Source organism: Rosa chinensis, chromosome 3, assembly GCF_002994745.2.
Source record: "Rosa chinensis cultivar Old Blush chromosome 3, RchiOBHm-V2, whole genome shotgun sequence".
NCBI lineage: Eukaryota > Viridiplantae > Streptophyta > Magnoliopsida > Rosales > Rosaceae > Rosa > Rosa chinensis.
The window spans coordinates 44,823,187-44,832,353 of record NC_037090.1 but is presented as its reverse complement, the minus strand read 5'-3'; the positions used below and the strand labels follow the sequence as shown (position 1 = coordinate 44,832,353).

Below are 9,167 nucleotides of genomic sequence, written 5' to 3'. Positions count from 1 at the left end.
ACTTAACACGATTCGTACGCTTGTGAGAGTATATGCATCAAGTCAATGGCGCAATTGCTGGAGATTAGGGTCTTCAGATCTTAATCCCTTGGTAATTAGCATTTAGGGTCACTTATAGCATACTTTTATTTTCTTGTTTCTTTGTTTCTTTGTTTACTTTTTATTTTTATTTTTCACTTCTTGCTTGTTAGTTTACTCATTTTAATAGTATTTTTTATTTGTCATTCTCTTCCTACCCCTCTAGTTTATTGTCAATTTTATAGTAGATATGGCTGACGAGCGTCAAGTACCATAAGATGAGGAGGAGCTTCCATTGAGTCATTATTCATGTCCTAGCATTGTAAATGCTTCATCTTGCATTGTGCTTCCTCCGACAAATGCCAACTTTAAGATCAAGCCTAACATGTTGTCTATTCTACCTACTTTCCATGGAGTGGCTAGTGAGAGGCCCTATGATCATATAATTAATTTTGATGTCATATGTTCTACTATGCACTTGGAAGGATTAACTTTAGATGGTTTAAAGCTTCGATTGTTCCCATTTTCTTTGAAAGATCAAGCACGCACATGGTTTCATAAGCTTAAGCCAAGATCCATTCTCTCTTGGGCCGATATGCAAAGAGTCTTCTTGAATGCTTATTATCCACATCACATAAGTACTTATATGTGGGATAGCTTGACCAAGTTCTTTCAAGAGGATAATAAGACTTTTTATGATGCATGGGAACACTTCACGGATATTGTGTTTGGTTGCCCTCATCATGGACTCACCAAGTGGCTTCTTTGTGAATCTTTCTACAATGGGTTGATTATTGATGATAGAAGGAGATTGGACAATGCATCAGGTGGAAATTTTCTTAAGAAAGGTCCTAATGCTGCTTGGGATATTTGTGAGGAAGTGGCTACCCAATCCGGTCAATGGGATAATCATCAAAGGAGAAGAGGAGGTAGAGATGACAACACCACATCTAGAGGTCGAGATTCACAGGCATATGGTACTAGAGGTCGTGATGATCCTATGGAGTCTAGCGGCCGAGTTGATATAGAGCCTCGTGGTAGAGGTGTATATGATGTTTCCCATGTTTCTGGAGATGATGGAGTTATGAGTTCTAAGCTTGAAAGGCTTGTAGCAAAGATTGACAAGAAATTTGAGATGCTTCTTCAAGCAAAATAGGTAATGGTACTTCTTCTTCACAGGTCAAGAGTGTTAGTTCTTCACATCTTTGCTTGATTTGTGAGTCCCCTCATCATTCTACTCATGATTGTCACTTGGCTTCGCAATTTCTGGAATTTGTTGAGGAGCAAGTTAAAGCGGTCAGTTCTTATCAAAGGCCACTAAGAAATGATCCTTACTCTACTACATATAATTCGGGTTGGCGAAATCACCCAAGTTTCTCATGGAGAGATGGTGGAGGGTCCTCTAATGCACACCAAGGTGGTTCTCACTCATATGGAGGGAATCGATCAATGCCCTAATTCTTCATCTTTTAGTTCCCACGGCCATGGTAACATACAATTTGCTGCACAAAATTATTCTGGGCAGCAAGCATCTACTTACAATTCTCAAGACCAAAGGACATTTTTTGGTGCTACACATGCTTATGGAGGAGCTCCACATGACACTCAAAAGTTTGGTCAAAGTTCCAAATCATTTGGAGGTGTCAATCCTACACAAAATAGGCAAGCACCACAACTGGAACCAAAGAAGTCTCATATGGATGATATATTGGCCACCTTAACTCAAAGTCATACTTCTCTCACACAAGGCCAAGCAAAGACCGATCAAACTCTTAGTATTCTCGCTTAAGGTCAAAGTTCACTTGCACAATGTGTGGGAAAGTTAGAGGTTCAATTGGGTCAAATGAAAAAAGAGCTTGGAGCACGCCCACAAGGAGCCTTACCTTCACAACTGGAGCCAAACCCAAGAGGAAAAGTCTATGAATGCAATGCCGTCACCACTTTACATTCGGGAAAGGTATATGATAATCATGTTTACATGCCCTCATCTTCTAGTTTCCATTCAAATCCTTTATTTGTGCATGATGATTTATATTCATATGAGGCCAAGAGGGAAGAAAATATACCTCTTGGTCATGTTGTTGATAATCAATTGCATACACATCATGATTCTTTTTATTATGAAGATGGGACCGGAAGGGAAGAAAATGTACCTTCCGGTAAATATGGAGTGGGTGATATGACTTTGAATGCAAAAAAAAAAGAAATAAAGGGGTGGATAAGGTAGCCGGAAGGGAAAAAAATGTACCTTCCGGATGAGCTATTCTTAATAGTGGTTATGGTTTCTTGTCTTTTGAAAATGACGCTAGTAAGTATGGTTTGATTGAAAGAGGCAAGGAAAGAGCTTTGTTGAGAAATAACACTTCTAGGGATGAGGATGTTTCGGATCCTAGATTAGATGGTGAGGCCATGAAGGCTAGGGACCCATCTAAAGCCAATGACACCTTTAGAAAGGTTCTTAATGACATTAGACCCACTCCTAATGAGTTTGAGCTATCTACTTCTATCAGAAAAGAGGGGAGGAATAAGGAGGAAGACCTACATGTTCATGGTAGCTCTAGTGATAGGGGTGGTCCGGTCTATTCATCACTAGGCGAGGCTTGAAGGTTAAGAACCCTAGTGGGACCGTGACTACTCTTAGGGGCACCACCGTGAGTCTCACCTTTGATCCACCTCTTGATTTGAGCACACCTGAACCTCAACTTCCTTACCCTAATGTGCCAAGGAAAGAAAATGTGAAGAAGGGTGGGAAGAAGAAGAAAGTTGGTTTGATGTCTGAAGTGCATGATATTTTGAAGAAGATCAATGTCAATATAGCTTTGATTGGGCTCATTCGACAAATGCCGGTTTATGAAAAATATTTAAAGGACTTGTGCACCCACAAAAGGAAGATAAAGAATGATGAGCAATTCGAGATTTGTGAGAAGGTTAGTGCTATCTTTCAAAGACAGATTCCCCCAAAACTCAAGGATCCGGGGAGCTTCAATATCTCTCGCACTATTGGTGAGAAAGTCTTTGATAGAGCTTTGATGGATCTTGGTTCAAGTGTTAACATTATTTCTTTTGAGACTTTTCAAAAACTTGACCTTGGACCTATTAAAGCTACTCCTATATTCTTGCAACTTGCGGATCGGAGCATCATTAGAGCCATGGATGTTGTTGAAGATGTATTGATCAAAGTTGACAAGTTCTACTTACCGGCGGATTTGGTGGTATTGGATATGGAGGATGTACCTCCTAGTGACAAGGATATATCTATCATTCTTGGTAGACCATTTATGGGGGACCGCAAGATAAAAATTAATGTTCAAAAGGGCAATATCAAAATGAAGGTGTTGGGCGAAAAAGTATTACTCAAGAGGCTTGAACCCGTTTACTCTCCAGAGGTGATAAAAAGTGTGCTTTCTATTAACTTGGTCAAGGGCAATGAAGCAAAGAGAGATAAAAATTCTGGCCCATTGAACCAAGTCCCACACTACAACCAAGAGCCATTGGTTTCTATTGCTTCCTCGCCTTGCCAAGTGTTTGCAATTTCTACTCTTGATGAGATACATGTGAATGAGGATCTCACATTGAGTGAGGAGCAAAAGAATCAAATTAAGACAATAGAGGAGATTTGTGGGTTGAAAAAAAAAAACGGTATCTTGAGTGGAACACTCCGGTGAACATCAAATTTCTTGCACCTAGTGTGAGGTTACAAAAGAATAAGTGTGGGGGTGTGTGTGTTTAGAAAAGAAAGTTTCAAAAAAAAGAAAAAAGAAAAAGGAAAAGAAAAGAGAAAGTGTTGAAAAAAGAAAAGAAAAAAGTATTACATAATTTAGTTAGTAGGTTGTATATTGGGATTAGAGTGAGTGAGTTAGCATTCGAAAGCAAAAATCTTAAATCTCTACAAGAGAGAGTCGCTTCACCGATTTCTATGGACTTTGTATTTCCTTATCCTTCATTTCTATTATCCACTCACCCTTAGCCTCATTACAACCAAATAAAAGATCGCTTGATCTTGAATATTGTAAGCTACCTAGTGGAGATGAGATCGAAGAGCAAGCATATGGTGACGCGTGTTGTGAAAGTGCCCCTAAACACTTGAGTGGTAATATTTAGTGAACCTATGTGAGTTTAGTGGGTTATATCGGGCCTTCTATGTGCCTATTTGATTATGGTGGATTGATTTGATAAATGGATATTACATGCATATACTTGAACATCTATTACATGTGCATTTTAATTGCCTTACAAACTCAAAAATCTTATGTTGTGCTTACATCTACTTCATGGTCATACACATAATTAGTTATCCGACGGTTGTAGTTGGAAAGGCTAATACCACATTTTACTTATCTTTGTGAGTTAGTAGATTTTCAAATTAGATTTCATTTAGTTTACTTGAGGACAAGCAAAGTTCAAGTGTGGGGGTGCGATTACACGCATTCCGAAGCATGTAATTATATCTAAAACACGAGAATTAGGAAAATCTTCAAGTCAATTAATATGTAATTAATCTATTTTTATTTATTTTGTAGTAAATAAGCGGAGTTGTGAATTTCGGAAGAAGTTGTGCAAAAATTGATCAATTTAGAGTTTATGACAAAAAGACAAAATAGCCAACGAATGTCAATCGTAGTCAAAGCCATCAAGTGAGTGGAATCTAATCGCCTTTAATAATTTGTGCGGAAGTGCATTGAGAAGAGAAAGAAAAAAGGAAAGGAAGAAAGAAAGAAAAATAAAAAGAGAGATTTAAAAAAAAAATTATAATTAATTACATCAACATGATATCATGGTGACGTCATTCTTTCTTTCCTCACGAGCTAGGCACACAACCTTAATTCCTTATCATCATTTTTTTCTTCTCACGCACAGCCATACAAATAACCCATCTTCTTTCTCTTCACTCTACACACCACGACCAGCCACACATTAATTCCAAGGCCCATCTTCCTCTTTCATATATATAGACCAAACAACCCTACTGCCACACTCCACCATTCCCTATCTTCTCATCTTTTCTTCTCCTCACCAAGAATCACACCACCTCACCCAAATTCCATCTTCTCATCTTTTCTTCTCCTCACCAAGAATCACACCACCTCACCCAAATTCCATCTTCTCATCTTTTCTTCTCCTCACCAAGAATCACAACACCTCACCAAAAATTTAGGGCTGTCACTCGGTCGGTTCGAATCAGTTATAGGTATTACCAACTTCAAAATCAAAGCTTTTGGTTTCAAAACTGAGTTACCAATTACCAACCAAAATTTTCGGTGGTTAATTATATCTACCAAATTCGGTATTTCGGTTTTCGGTATTACCAACTTTAGAACAACTAATTCTTTATAATATAAATTAGAATGAACAAAACTAGGTTTTTGAACTTTATAGTCATAAACTTTGTATTCATCTACTAATTATAGCTTTCTTTTGTATATATGACATCAAGTTTTAGCAATTTTCAATAAAACTAGGTTATTTAACCATCGTTGACTAGGTTACTACTATTAATGTAGTATATGTAGTAATGTTCATGCTATTATAAAAGTTTTTATGTTTATTTCTTAATATACATGTATGTGTATTGAAAACTGTAGTATATAAATCTAATATTTAGATAATCGGTAGATTCGGTATTAACCAAAACCAAACCAACTTTTTCGGTAATTTTCGATTTCGGTTTTATCGGTCTCGGTTACCAAAAAGTCGGTTTACCAAACCTAAAACATCGGTTGGTATTCGGTCGGTTTGGTAATTACCAAACTAAGTGGCAGCCCTACAAAAATTCCATCTTCTCTCTCATTCTCTCTCTTCCCAATTTATCATTCTCCACCATTTTCCAAAGAAAATCAAGGGGCTTTTACTACCCACACCATCAATTGCTCATCAACACAAAGAGATTTTACTTTTGGTAAAAAGTGGGGGCTTAATTTCAAGTTGGGTTGATGTTTGCCTATAGCAAATTGTGAGCCTAGCTTGTGTTTCATCTCTCCTATATCATTTCTCTTAATTTCTTATGTATTTGATAATGGGTTGTGAGTAGTTTAATTTTGGGAGTTAGGGTTGTGAAGCCCTAACTCATCTTGTATAAATATTTATGCTTTACTTTTAATAAATGCAATTTCCATTGTGTATACTTTAAATCCGAATTTATTGGTCCTTAGAAGCATGTTTCTAGGCTTTGTCAACCTTTGAAATTATGTTGTGAGCAATTGTGATGAATAGATTGATAAATTGACAACTTATTTGTAATACCCCGAAAATTCATTATTAATTTCTCAGAATTTCCTGGAATTAATAAAGTGTTCGTTAGTATGATTTCGTGGTTCGAGATAGAGCGAAATGGTTTCGGACGATTTATTATTCGAAATACATGTTTTTAGGGGGGTTATGAAGTTTGACTTTTTATACGTTATGATTTTGTCAAAACTTCCTTCACGAAAGTTGTAGAGCGCGTCGATACAAGTTCGTGGACATACGGAACACAAAAATCAAAGTTTGTATGAAGAAGTTATGGCCTTCGGAAAAAGTTTCCATTTTGGGATATATAGGAAAAATCTGAAAATAATTTTAGAAAATCCGAATTTCCGAAAATAGAAAGCTGAGCTCTCTTCTCTCTCCTCCGATCGGAAATCGCCGATTTCCTTCCACCGGCCATATCTGCCTCCACAGACCACCAATCCACGCCAGACCACATCCATGCTCCCCTAGACCTTGCGCAGCTGCCAGTGGCAGCTTTGCACTGCGGCCCGGCATGTAGCGGCGGAAGGAAGCAAAATCCGATCTAAGTACGATTTGAGTTCAACACCGATATCTCGAGTTACCAACCACCAAAACTCGAGATTCTTGGCTCATTAGACTTGCCTCAACTTGCTGAACAATCACCAAGAAGGATCGCACCTGAAGTGGAAGTTTTCACTTTCGTCGGAGCTGTCACCGGTTTCTGGAAATTTTCCGACTACCTCGACTGGTTCTAGGTAATTTCGATCTCTTCCCGTCATTTCCAACTTACATGTTAGTTAGGAAAGGTGTTCAACTCGATGAAACGAAGAGGAGCATCCTGGCCCCGACGCCATTGGCAGTGGTCGGCGGCGGCTCTGCCTCTAACTCCGGCCACCTCCAAGGATCTCAAGGGCAGTTTCTGCCCATTTTTATGTTCTACATGTTGATACGATCATGTCAATGTACAATGCATAATTTTTGGAGATCGTTTGATTTAGTTATGAATTTTACGATTTCGATCGTTCGGTTTGTGATCCATGAGGATCGGACCATTCGATCGACTTGTAGTTTTGATATAATGATCGTAGGACTATCCCGATGACTTTGTGTGGTCATGGGTGAAGATCCAACCACTGGATCTTTGTATAAGTGTGTTTTATGAATTATGCGCTCAGTTAAATATCGTATTTGGTTAGGTGATTGATGGTTTGAGTTGGCGGACGATTGTGAATTATATTTTGAGCTGTTAAGAAAATGCAGCGGGAATTTGGAGGTGAGTAAATCTCACGTGGTTCATTTACGAACCGAGTTATTTAATTGTCGGAATTGATTAATAATTGTAAATCGTTTTCGAAAATAAAGATTTGTTTGAAATAATATGAACTCGATCGACTACAGTTCATAGGGCTACGGCTCATAGGTAAAAAAATGAATTTAAGTATAAAATGAATTTCTTGGTTTTAATACGTATGAACTATAGTTGGTACTAGTAGTCATTCCTGCGTGAATGACTACGTGTGTGTGTGTGAGTGTGTGTGTATTTACGTGGAATATATATATTTGGATGATGTGGCATTGTGATATGTAGACTTTTAATGGTTTATATTGTTGAAAGAGTGATTTGGAGTTGTGGTGTGACATTTGTGAGTCATGTGGGATTTGTTGAAAATGTTTTCTGATCTACGGATCTGGTTTCACGGTGGTGACAGTTTCTGATCTACGGATCTGGTGTCACAGTAGTGACAGAGACAAGTATTATCGTAGGTTTGAACCTCGGCCGAGGTGACAGACTACGATTCAGTTAGAGCTCTAGTCTGTCTGTCATTGTATGTCATGGGGGTAAGATGGGGTTACTTATGACTCATGAATACGTATTTTTAAAGAGAGTTCGTGTGGGTTCTTTCTTTTATTGTCCAAGAGGGACTTGATTTTCATGTTATGGGTGAATTGTGTTAATATGATTTTTATCACTTTTGTGATGTATGTTACCTTAAGGGGTAACGATGTCGAGTTTTGAAAATAAGTCATATTGTGAGATGATTTATTTGGAGTTGATGGGTGATCATCGACTCTAGTGTGAGTTGTTTGACTCCTTATTGATTTTCCTCTTCATTCTAATGGTTGATTTTAAGTGTAATCTCCTGAACTAAAATTCTACGCAGGGATTACTGTGGTTTTGAGTTTATACTTTTGGTGATTCCTGAACTAAAATTCTATGCAGGGATTACCGGTTTTCATTTAGAATTATTTAATTTGTCACGGTTGTGACATGTGTGTTCCCTAAAAGGAAAAAGAAAAAGATTTTGTTGTTGGAATTAATCATTGTGTTGATTTATTGTTCTTGAGTTGAAAAGACGTTTTTGTGGTTATTTAAGTTTACTCACACGAGCTTGCAAAAGCTTATCGGGTTTGTCGTTTCAACCCAGTGTACTATTCCACGGTGTAGGGGTTTTTGTGCAGGTTAGAATATCGAATGATCGTCATCAAGCTGAGGGTTGGTTGTTGTTGTAGCTTGGATGTTGAAGTGTACGTTAGTTTTATTCTTCCGCTGTGTAGTGAGTGTGTTTACTTATTGAATTGTCATTTCAGTTTAATTCGTAAACTCTTGTAATTAATATGTGACTCTAAAGAACGAGTCTAGACGTATTGATGTTGGTGAGCTCGGTTTGCTTTAGCGCTTAATTTTAATGAAGAAATTTCTATGTGTTTTCTTGTGCTTGTTAGGTTATCGTGTTTTGGATTCGAATTTCTTTATTCGAAATTCAGGGCGTGACATTATTAGTCTTATGACATCTAGGATTTAAGTGTGGTGACCATTATCTAGCTTAATTGTAGCTAAGCTTGCTTGGGTCTCTATTATCTTGCTCTCTAGGCCTCTAATTTTGGATATTGATGCCTTAACCGGCATAATGCCCAAATTAGAGAGTTGATTGTGGTCTTAA

General features: G+C 37.8%; 1 non-coding gene across 1 annotated transcript; it reads right to left on the bottom strand.

Moving 5' to 3' along the window:
• Positions 1 to 656: 656 nt before the first annotated feature.
• Positions 657 to 768, bottom strand: LOC112195583. Its single transcript, XR_002934636.1, has one exon. It is a non-coding gene; the product is annotated as a small nucleolar RNA R71 (small nucleolar RNA).
• Positions 769 to 9,167: the final 8,399 nt, after the last annotated feature.